The following is a 12,957-nucleotide window of genomic DNA, read 5'->3' on the forward strand; positions in this document are numbered from 1 at the left end:
GATTTAGACCATATCATAGTACTGAGACTGCTCTCCTTAGAGTTACAAATGATCTGCTCTTATCATCTGATCGTGGTGGTATCTCTCTACTAGTTCTATTGGAACTTATTGCTGCGTTTGACACAACTGACCACAACATTCTTTTGCGTAGACTTGAACATTTTGTTGGCATTAATGGAAGTGCATTAGCATCGGTTAAATCAGACTTATATTACCGCCATCAGTTCGTAGCAGTGAATGAAGAGGTATCATATCAATCAAAAGTGCAGTATGGAGTACCTCAAGGCTCAGTACTAGGGCCGCTACTCTTCACGCTTTGTATGTTACCCTTGGGAGATATCATCAGGAAACATGGTGTTAGCTTTCACTGTTATGCTGATGATACTCAGCTCTGTATCTCATGCGGCCCGGTGAAACACACCGATTTGAAAAACTAATGGAATGCATAGTCGATATAAAAAACTGGATGATGAGTAACTTCTTATTGCTAAATACTGAAAAAAACAGAGGTGTTAATTATAGGACCTAAAAACTTGATGACTTATGGCTGCTCTCTCAATTCTTCGTCATCAGTTAGGAACCTAGGTGTGCTATTTGATAGCAATCTTTCCTTAGAAAGCCACATTTCTAGCATTTGTAAAACTTATTTTTTTTTCATCTCAAAAATATATCTAAATTACTGCCTATGTACTCAATGTCAAATGCAGAAATGTTAATCCATGCATTTATGACCTCAAGGTTAGATTATTGTAATTCTTTATTGGGTGGTTGTTCTGCAAGCTTAGTAAACAAACTACAGCTAGTCCAAAATGCAGCAGCAAGAGTTTTACTAGAACCAGGAAGTATGACCATATTAGTCCGGTTCTGTCAACGCTGCACTGGCTCCCTATCAAACATCGTATAGATTTTAAAATATTGCTTATTACTTATAAAGCCCTGAATGGTTTAGTACCTCAGTATTTGAATGAGCTCCTTTTACATTATAATCCTCTATGTCCGCTACGTTCTCAAAACTCAGGCAATTTGATAATACCTAGAATATCAAAATCAACTGCGGGCGGCAGATCCTTTTTCCTATTTGGCTCCTAAACTCTGGAATAACCTACCTAACATTGTTCGGGAGGCAGACACACTCTTGCAGTTTAAATCTAGATTAAAGACCCATCTCTTTAACCTGGCTTACACATAAATACTAATATGCTTTTAATATCCAAATCCGTTAAAGGATTTTTAGGCTACATCAATTAGCTAAACCGGAACCAGGAACACTTCCCATAACACACACATGTACTTGCTACATCATTAGAAGAATGGCATCTACACTAATATTTTTCTGTTTCTCTCTTATTCCGAGGTCACCGTAGCCACCAGATCCAGTCTGTGTCCAGATCAGAGGGTCACTGCAGTCACCTGCTGTCGCCTCTGGCTTGCTTAGTTGGGGTCACTTCATCTACAGTGATATCGTTGACTTGATTGCAAATAAATGCACAGACACTATTTAAACTGAACAGATATGACATCACTGAATTCAATGATGAACTGCCTTTAACTGTCATTTTGCATTATTGACACTGTTTTACTAATGAATGTTGTTCAGTTGCTTTGACGCAATTTACTTTGTATAAAGCACTATATAAATAAAGGTTACTTGACTTGACTTGCTAATGACATGCTAGTCACTTGCTTGTAATGCTAGCAATATTCTTATCACTTGCTTTTTTTTTTACTTAAACTTTTCAAACTTTCTAAACTTTCTAAAGTTTTCAAAATTTCTGGTAAGGCTTTCTCAAGCCAACTTAAAGTTTGTCTTTACAAAAAAAAAAAATTCTAGTTCATGTATGCAATGGTGAGTATGAAATGGATGAAAAAATGTGTTTCATTTTGTTCAGTGTCGGCTGTTTTTCACATTAATTTGAAAATACAGGTGAAGATTTTTTATTATAAATTTTGAGTTATGCAATTAATCACAATAACAATTATTTACATTTACATTACATTACATTTACATTCATTCATTTAGCAGACGCTTTTATCCAAAGCAAAAACAACAAAAAGAGCAATGATATACAAGTGCTATAACAAGTCTCAGTTAGGTTAACACAGTACACATAGCATGGAATTTTAAATAATATAATAAATAAAAAGAAAACAGATAGAATAAGAAAAGAATAGAGCAAGCTAGTGTTAGAGGTCTTTACACACACATACACACACTCATACAATTACATGATAAATGAAAAGAAAATAGAATACAAAAAGATTAGAAAGGTAGTTAGATTTTTTTTTAAAGAATAGAATTAGAATAGTGAGTGTTAAAGTTAGAGGTTCAAATAAAGATGGAAGACGTGTTTTAAGCCGATTGATATTTGATGTATGATATTTACATGATTAAGTATGGATTAATTGATTTATTCATTCATTATTGGGCTGTAATGCATCTTTAGCAAACGAAGTACTCAGAGCTTAGAAGTTCGATCTCTTCTCACTACACTGCAGTCAATAAGCAGTATATATTATAAAAGGTCATTGCACTTCTCTTTCTCTCTCACACACAAACCACATCAAAATAGCAATATGACACAAAATACTGAAAAATATAGAAAAAAGGTTTTTTTATTTTATTTTTTTTATAGACTATATGGGAGCTTTATGAAGTGAAATTGCTTAATATATAGTGAAAAATAGTGATAAAACTAGTGAGCACTCAGCAGCAGTGCTACAAAGCTAATTTCCATATTCCGTTATGGTTCTTATTTATTTATTTATTTATTTTAACTAACGTTTTGCAAATTTGCCAGGTGTGGGAATTATACTATATGATTCATTTAAAATGCAGATTTATAACAAAGGCAAACGATTACACTCCTAACATAGCCATCGGTGGATCGAGAGCAGATCCAGGAATGAGGTTTTACAAATTCATACAAATACGTCACTAATTGCCTTGAAACTGCTTTGTTTCCTCTCATCCTTTCATCACTCGACACATCATCTTCTTCCCTCGCTTTCCTTTCTGCTCTCTTTCCATTCTTCCATATCGGATCAAACATTCCTAAACATACCCATTTCCTTACTAAAATTAATTAACCATGCTTTTACTACAAATAAATCCAAAAAACATGCATGGTTACTATAGTTAAACCATAGTAAACACAAATTAACCATGGCTTTGCTACATTTCCCAAAGTTTAACCATGGTATTTGTTGTAAAACTGTAGTTATACAAATAGTAATCAATACGCCTAAATAAATTTGCGTAAGGGTTGCTGTTTTACATGAAACGTCAGTTAACTGTGGTAGCCTACATGCCAATTATTAAACAATTCGCGAACGTCAATTCATGTAATGAATGTGAGTGGAATTACTCAAAGGTAGCCCACTTTAGAGTGTGAAGATAGGAGGAATGGTTGATGTGAGGCGGGGCGGGAAGAGTGTAAACATCGCCTGTGTTCTCACTGAGGTAGTCTTCCTTCACTGTGATCGTAGATGTGCTCGGAACACCGGATTATCCAAATAGAACGCTGCACGCGCGTCTCTTTCCGCTGCGCGCTACCAACGCGTCACATCTCACCAAAGTGCATGAAAGAACGAGAGCAAAAGGTGAAGAAAACACCAACAATTACCCGTTCCTGAATCTTCCAGGTTGACAGGTGAGATCTGTTTAGGTTAGATTGCACGTGTGTGTTTTCAAATCAGTGGATACATATAGTAACCATAGATACATACTTGCATTAAGATTTACTAATGCGATCAATGTAATGTGTTTGAAATTGCTCGTGGGATCTTTCTTTCTTTCTTTCTTTCTTTCTTCTTGCATGACTGTATGAGCTGGTTGAAGCATCTGAATTATTCTTTGAGCTGTAAGAACATTAAACTCATGTAGGCTACATTCACCTGTTATCAAATGCGCAGTTTACTCAAGAGAATAAAGAGATATCAGTCATTCAACTGTTCTCAGAATAGTACAGCAAAATAGTAATAATACAAAGAAAAAATAAAACAAGAAATTTCATACATTTTCAGTAAGATCTGGAGCCCTTAGGTGTGAGTATTTATTATAGATATATTTATTACATTTTAGGAGATGTGTGAGAGAGCCTTCATGCAGAGAATCCATTATGTTCATTCTGTTGGAGTTCAAAAGCCTCCTGAGTGGCAAAATTACAAGTCCCCCTTTCATTGTGTTAAGGGACCTGTGTGTGTGTGTGTGCGTGTGTGTGTGTGTGTGTGTGAGCATAGATGCATAATGTGCGCACAAATGTGTTTGTCACCATAGAATCTATTCTTATTCAAACCTTTACGCTACACAAACAGGTTGAATTTGAAGCTTAAAAAGAGGGGATCTTATTTTTGCAGCTTGTTTCATACTTTGATTTGGAAATACAGTGGTAGATTATGAAGTATTCTGTGTCAGATGGAGACCTTTTTGTGAAATCCTCCCCCACTCATGTCGTATCAGAGCCTTCAGCCAAAGGCTAGCCGTGAAGGCAGGTGTGATGGGGGTGAAATTAAGGCTGGGGGTTGGTGTGCTCAGGAAAAATCAATGTAAAGGATATCCCCAAGGAAATAGAGCATGCTGTAAATTCCTCTTCAACAAAGTGTAACCAGATATTAATAGTAATAATAATAATAATAATAATTCAGGCATGTCTGCTTCGAACGTGGGAGTTATATTCAGTTGTATTGTATTGAATGTATATGCTATTACATATAAGAGAATCAGAAAGAGCTTTATTGCCAAGGGTGCTTACACACACAAGGAATTTGTCTTGGAGATTTACAAGTAAAAAGCCAGAGAAAAAAACATATGTATGTATATGTAAAATGTAAAACATATGTAAAAACAATAGACAAAGAGACAATAGACAGTATGTTCAGATGTGCTATATACAAACTACACAAGGGATTGTGAAATATGTCAGATATATATTCTATAAAAAAATTTTTTTGAGTTGCACTCTATTTATTTACTAACTGCTTGTTTTCTTAAAAAAATGAAATCTAACACTGGCTTCTAATATTTTGTATTTCTATCTATTTGTTTTCTTTTTATTTATTATACATTTAACAAAAGCAAAAAACAAAAAGGCTTCTAACACTAGCTTGCTCTATTTTTTTTCTATTCTATCTGTTTTCATTTGATTTATTATATGATTCCAAAATAAATACATAGATAAATGAAAACCTTGCTACGTGTACTGCGTTTAGCCAACTGAGACTTATAGCACTTTTTTGATTGCTTCCATTGTCCTCATTTGTGAGTCCCTTTGGATTAAAGTGACTGCTAAAGGACTAAATGTAAATGTAAATATATATAATCAATAGCATACATATAAATATTAAGTATGGATAGTTGAGTATTGTACTTGCTTTATTGCAAAGTGGGGAGAATATTTAATGAGGTAGATGGCCTGAGGGAAGAGGAGAAATGAATGAAGGTAAAGACTGAGTAATTGGGGTAGGCTTGTTTTTGGATACTATGAGCATAGAAACCTACTCACATGCTCACAGAAGACTACTGAAGAGGAAGAAATGAGACTAATAAATGTGGAAAGCTGGATGTTGAAAAATAGTGGATATATGGTGTGAGAGAGAAATGTAAAACAGCTTAAGGGGTGTTAGAAGTGAAAACATGAAGGAAAGAATGGCAGAGAGAGTGTGTGTGGGTGTATGTATGTGTGTGTGTGTGTGTGTTTAGGCTTGAGTAATCCTCCTGGGAACGCGCCTGTGCTGCCAAAGTGCCATCCAACTTGTTTCTCTCTGTGCTCTTCATCACTCCTTTCTTCCTCCTCCATCTCCGTCTCTCCATAGCCTATGTAGACTTCAAATAAATTTGGTCATGACAAGACAATAGCCTCAGAGCTGGATTCCCGGACAGTAGATATCTATCTGTGTGACGTTCCACAGTGTTTAACTACATCACTGCATGCTTTAATCAGACATGAAATTATTTGTTTGTATGCAATCTTGTTTTTATTATAAAGGCTCATGATCAAATATGGATCAAAACATATTGTCTTATGTAGCTCATGATCAAATATAGTTAAATCAGACCTGCTCCGTTCAGGATCATGTGTACAGCCATTACTAAGTGGGATAAATACATCATTTTATAATTGTGATTGTTGTGATCCACCGGTGAATTCCAGGTCTGCGTGAGGGACGGGACTGTTGACTTGTCTGTCTTAGCAGTCTGTCAGAGGAACTGTGAGCTCCCTGATTTGAAATCTTTGTGAGCGAATGAACAGAAACAATCATCTGCAGAAGTGTCCAGTGTTGTGTTCTGTAAAGTTAGCCACACCTTCTTCAACACACACAATCAGAATCGAACGATGTGAGTCAGTGTGTCGATGCTACAGTTTGTACATGTTGTAGCTGTTAGCAACAAGATTAACATTCGGGTCCATAGATCTCAAACTGGAAGAAAGAGGGCTGTTTTTTTCTCTCTCCTCAACCCTTGTTGGCAGTCGTATCCAGTCCCATGCTGCTGGTGCCCCTCCCCAACCCCAGAAGATGAACCTTCTCATCGCCTCAAAGCCACCATTTCCACCAGAGTCTCGTAAAGCCCTTTAAGGTAGCTTTGTGAGTATCTTTGTGTCGGAGATCACGGGGCATTAATTTCACTCTTGAGCTTGTAAATAAGTGAATGTGTGGGAGCGCAGAGCCGTTACTCACTTCATCCGAGAGAGCTTTATCACCCTCGTCTTCTCTTAACGGACACGCATGAGAATCTCAGAAGCACACACAATGGCAGCCTTCATAATGGCACCCTATGACCATCTCCATCAGCTTCCGGAGGGCCTCCATCTCTGTCTGTTTCTCCCCCTTTCCGAAGGACCCCTGGGGGAACACAGGGGTGCGTTGTGTTCACCTCCGGCTGAGGCCAACGGAACACAAAACAATCCGTTCATTGCCTGTTTGTCAGCCCCGAGCCTTTTAAACAACCAATGGAAAAGAGGGATGAGAAAACAATTAAAAGGCCCTCCTGAACGCTGCACTAACGTTTTCCCAGCTCAGGGAGCCTGTGAACAGGGACGGAGCCTCTAAACTCCTCCATTATTTCTTAATTCTTGGCATGATGCTAGAGCTGCTTGTGTCTGAATGGACAACTCCACACAGAGGCCTTTTGTGGGGAAACTTGGCTCAGCACGCATGCACTGCTTAATTAAGATCTATCTATCTATCTATCTATCTATCTATCTATCTATCTATCTATCTATCTATCTATCTATCTATCCATCTATCTGTCCATCTATCTGTTTTTCTGTCTGTCTGTCTGTCTACAGTATCTGATCATCATAAGGTTGTGGTTTTTAGCAAAATAGCATTATATAATAATATACTTAAACTTGAAAGATAAGATAAGAAGTAAGTCTGTTTTTAAAACTTACAAAATGTTTTTTTTTTTACAAAAATGTATTAAATAGAATTGAACAATCCCTAATTCATTTCATATTATAAATTACATTTACACTATATTTATGCATTTAGCAGACACTTTTATCCAAAGCGACTGACTATACATTTTACCAGTATGTGTGCTCCCTGAGAATTACAACCTTTTTCGCTTGTAATGCAATGCTCTACCACTGAGCCACAGGAACAATATATTACACGCATACATATTTTATATGGGTGAAATTTAATTTTATAATTTTTAAAATTAAAAATTATATTATTATATTATAATTTATATTAATTATATTATTACAATAGCCTAGACATGTTGCATTATTAATTGTACTGTTTATGAACCTCAAAGCATATGTTTGTGTATTCTGTGTTACTCCATGATTATGTTCTATTTGAGGGCATTTGTAGTGTAGTTATAGGGGCTAAACATAATCTCAAGCCCACTTCAGCATGTTTATATATTTTCATAAGAATGAAATACTTATTTTTGCATTGTAAACACAATTGTCTGACATCTGAATGGCACTCACAGATCATTTTAAAAAAAGAAGTTACATGACCTGGGGCCAAGTATGGTGACCCATACTCAGAATTAGTGCTCTGCCTTTATCCCATAAAAATGCTCAAGGGTACCTCAGTTGTGGTATTGAAGGTGGAAAGAGTGCAGTGCAAACACTTTCCCTGCTGGTATGAGATTTCAACCGGCAACCTTTGGGTTACAAGACCAACTCTCTAACCATTAGGCCAAGACTTCCCCCAGATTTAAATCTTACCATTTCCTTTAAATAAAGTTGTACAGTAATGATTTTAATGTTAGATAGCCTCACATGGTCTGCCACTAAATGTATTGGTCTTAGATCAAAGTAGCACCGCCAGTGTAATGGATTTGGGCTTATATATTGATATTAATAATAGGTTTGGGTATACTGTTTTACTGGGCACCAGATTGGAATTTCACATTGATAGTAAAGAAAAATCATGGAAGATTGTTAAAGAAATAAGAATTACACATATTGGAGCAAGTTGCAGTCTGACCAATCTCAAGGATTTCAGAGATATCGTTAACTTGTAGAGCCTCTTACTGAATTATCAAAACAGAAGATACAAGTGTAATAAAATGGTTTTTATTAACAAAAGAAAAGACAAGAGTAACTTTAAAAAAAAAATAATAATTGATAGATGCAAGTGACTGAGTTGGATGTTTCTATGGATGTTACACATTATCTTATGGAAAGATTAATTATATTTCCTTTGTCGGTAATAAAATGCACCTTATTCTGAATTCAACAAAAATACTAAAAGATTATTTTTTTTATTAACTGGCATCAGTTATATAAAATCTAATGAAAATTAGATAATCATATACTGACAATACACACAAATGTCAACAGTCTGCGGAAAGAATGATATTCTGCCTGATCATGTGCTGAGTCTGGGCCACAACGTCTTGTTTCGACTTGTTTACCTGAGCCACGCTAGAGTGGAAAGAAAGGAGTCATATCCACAGTCTTGAACACATAGCACTGGTGAACGATGAACTCCTGAACATTGAGACGTTCCTGCAGGTTTGCAGATAGGTAAATAGAGGAGCCTTGAAGGTGAAGTTTCTGAAGTTTTTTCCGAAGATTATCTGGAACACGCAGGAAAAGGATCCCTGAAGAGAAGGCTCTGACGTTGTTGTTGAAGATGGGGCACTAAGCTTGTGGTCGTTGTTCCTGTTTCCAAACTGCAAACTTTGTTTCTCCTTGGAATACCTTAGCGTAGCAGCTTAGCAAAATAAGGCTAAGCACTTGCAGTAGACGGTTTCTTTGTCTCTGAGAGAACCTTTGAATCTTTCCTGAAAGAGTTGATGCCTTTCAGATCCAGCGTTTTGATTTGCAGATGATGCCAGAGGTCATGATATGAGGTCTATATGAGGTTTCAGCTCAATCCAGCAGACATGTTTGACATTGATTATTTGCAGTATAGTGATTGTGAAGTGAGTGGCACTGCCTGCAGTGTGACATTGTCACACATTGACAATCTAACAAAGCTATGTTTAAATCTTACCATCACAGCAGTAATCATAAATCATAAATACAAATTAAACTAAATCAGTTTCAGCTACTGGACCATTATTAAAGTGATTGGTGCTTTCAAAACACTTGGTTAAATTTTATAGTAGGTTCCATTTGAATGTCAAACAGACGATCCGAAACGGAGAGTGATCGTTAATAATTGTCTAGTTAGCCAAGCCCTTATCTTTTTTATGTCTTCTGCATATTTATGTGGTGAGAGGGTATGTAATAAGTGATACAACTGTGTGTTATACCTTAAATGGCCTAATGGTTAGAGAGTCTGACTTGTAACCTGAAGGTTGGGGATTCAAGTTTTAGTACCAGCAGAGATTGTCATGGGGGAGTGAATAACCAGTGCTCTTTTCACCCTTAATGGTGAGACCCTTGCTCAAGAAGCAAACCCCCAACTGATTCCAAGGTGCTGCCTCAATATGGCTGCCCACTGCTCTGGTGTGAGTTCATGGTGTGTGTGTGTGTGTGTGTGTGTGTGTGTGTGTGTGTGTGCTTGTTACATGCAGAAGTGAAGGTTTGTCAGTATCCACTATTGTCTTTTCATTGCTTGTCCGCTTTGTTTTCTCTGGTTCTCTCTGTGTGGACATGTGGGGGATGGGTGCTTGATTTAATGAGCCCCTCTGAGGTTCAGACTGAGATGATCAAATGCTGCTCTTCACTACAGTCAGATAACAGATGCACGGCGTTTCATTCTAGCTGAGCACAACTCGTTGGCTACCTATACACGCACACCAATAATTACCAATAACCAATAATATTGCTAAGAATCATGGATTTAATCCAATTATGATGTTTACATGATGACATGAGCAAACCTCTTCAGTTCTGTTTACATGCAGTTTAAAGATTGATTAAGGATAAAACTAAGATTGATTAAGGGATAAAACAACTGGGTAGTAAAATAATGGTGGAAAGCAGTTTAGCTAGGCCCAGTGTTGGTGTTGGCTCAGTGTGGTGTGGGATGAGACTCTGGAGTGTGATAAAACAATGACACATATCCTATAGTAATTCAGTCTCTGAAGTTGCTATGTATCATGAGTTTCAATCCCTCCCCCTAGCATTCATTTTAGAAAAATGTTTTTCTTAATAAAAGCTTTGATATATAGCAGATATTGTGAACTAATTTAACTCAAATCAATAATTCATGTTCACATATTTATTTGGTGGGTAGCTGTGTAATAGGCATATAATGTATGATGTGCAGTCAGCTGGATATGATCTCAAAATAAACTCATATGACCCTGTATTTTATGATAATGATCTGTTGATCACATTATCTTAAGTCAGAATGAACTCCTCAGATCCTGTCATCTTCTACACCGCTGTGTTTTGAACATGGCTTGAGCCATCATCCAGTAGTATACACATTTTAATCAGAGCAGAGGAAATCTGATTAAAGTATTCAGTAGTATTCCACATACCATACCCTCGTTATGGCTGCTCTGATAAAAATGCTATTTAACATAATTGTCATAGAATTTAATGTACATCAACGAATGATTACAGATTTCAGGAAACATCTTTACAGTCAGTCTCCTTACAAATTGAGTCAGCAAGAAAGACAGGTTTGAACCTTCAGGAGACATTTTTGGACAGTGGATGTTTTGACAAGCACTGACAATTGTGTTTATTTCAGTTAGTCTATTATATTATTGAACTTGTAGTCTATGCTCTTCTGGTTATGAATTACTGGTGTAGTGAGACCTGAAAAAACGGGGTTGGGGTTTATCTGGATTCATGATGTAACGGACCCGGAAAGAAGCTTGTTGTGGTCATTACCAGGAGTTTTTGTAGGCCTGCATTAAACTGCCAGAATTTTAAAAGAGAATATATCAGTTTGCATTGAACTTTCAGTGCTGTAACTTTGCAGATATTGTTAAGCTCAAACAGTGAAATCACAATCAACCACCCCTTTAAAAGAATGTTTACTTTACAAATGTATCTAAATTCACATACACGAGGGAACTATTTTTGGTCTCAATCCTTGCACAAATCACCTCCATAAACATTAGATTGAAAAATACTGGAATATTCCTCTAGAAAAGCTTTGTGCAATCTGAGAAAACACAAGTGTACAAGACTTAAAAGAGAAGAACTAGAGAAGACATAAAGCATAGAGTCAAAGAGACAGACAAAGCATGTGAAAAAAAAAAAAAAACTAAGAGAAAGAGAGGGAGAGACTGTAATGGCCCTTGGCCCCCTGCAGTGCCCCTCTGTGCGCTCACTATAGATGAATGGGAGCCTGGTAACCCTTCAACCAGAATGATCTTTGAACACATCATTACAAATCACATCTGAAACCTGTGCACAACACACAATTCCCTAATCACTCCCTCTTTACAGGCAGAATGTGTTTTCGTGCACAATGAGAGTGCGCCCATGCACACTGATAGAGCGCACATATGGGTCAGTAATGTGCTTATATTTGACCTCACAGCTCCTACAAAACCTGGAAAATTATGGGGATGGTTGGTACTGAATAAAACTACAGAAATTACAATAAAACACTTATTTTGTTATGTTTCGTAAGTGGAGAAATGTATACATTAGTAGTTTATGCTCACTGCTCTGCACATTTTGTATGACGTCCTTATTTAAGGCTCCTGATTCAGATTATTAGCTCATTAGGAAACTGAACTGAGTGTGTCTGATATGAGATACAAGATCATTTATTAATTTATTTGAACAATTTAAAATTAATAAAGTGATAATTTTAATTTAAATCCTTTTAAATATTCATTTCGTCAAATTATTTTTGAACTTGAACTATTATCAGCTCAACTGTATTAATAAAAGTATTAATATATGTAAACTTACTGACAAGTAAGGCAAAAAGTAAGGGATAAACAAAGGGTTGAAAGGATTTATTCTGCAATAACAGCAGCTGGATGTATATTATCCTGTTTATTACATGATTGCTTGCTACATAAGTAAATAAAGTTGAAATATGAAGAAAAAACAATCAGAATCAAGAGAGAGACATGTAATGATCCAGAATATTCTTGTGATTTATACAGTCGTGCTTACTTTCCCCACTAGATCTTTACTTTACTACTTAATTGGTCAATATGTTTTGAATTTGTATGTTTTAAGACATAATCTAGTTAATTTGGTATTGGGTTGCATTGTTAGTGTGCTTCAGTCCTTAAAACTCAAATGCTAATTTGTATTTGCTATTAGTTTTGACCTGATGGGAATATACGTTTGTGTCCTCTGGATTTGACATTCACTGTTGCCCTGAGTCTTGACCCTCGTCAGTGTGTGTGTGTGTGTGTGTGTGTGTGTGTGTGTGTGCGTGTGTGTGTGTGTGTGTGTAAGAGCTTATGTCACCACAGTCGTGACTCGTGGCTTTAACCTGGTTTAGACAATATGCTAATGATAGATGTGCTATTTTCTGCTATTTTGACCACAATTATTATTATTACAATTATTGTTGAAGAGAGATTTCACAGTAAGATCACACATTTCCATGCAG

The 12,957-nt window shown here is 36.4% G+C and overlaps 1 protein-coding gene across 3 annotated transcripts in view; it reads left to right on the top strand.

The window, feature by feature from the left end:
- Positions 1-3,410: 3,410 nt before the first annotated feature.
- Positions 3,411-12,957, top strand: part of LOC127947393 (excitatory amino acid transporter 2-like) — a 53,606-nt gene continuing 44,059 nt past the window's right edge. The window contains exon 1 of one of the 3 annotated variants that reach the window (XM_052544489.1): positions 3,411-3,650. The gene's annotated coding sequence lies outside the window, so the exon portion shown is untranslated. The remainder of the gene's footprint in view (positions 3,651-12,957) is intronic. The other 2 variants (XM_052544490.1, XM_052544492.1) reach the window with 2 other exon arrangements.

This window comes from Carassius gibelio, chromosome A25 (assembly GCF_023724105.1).
Source record: "Carassius gibelio isolate Cgi1373 ecotype wild population from Czech Republic chromosome A25, carGib1.2-hapl.c, whole genome shotgun sequence".
Taxonomy (NCBI): domain Eukaryota; kingdom Metazoa; phylum Chordata; class Actinopteri; order Cypriniformes; family Cyprinidae; genus Carassius; species Carassius gibelio.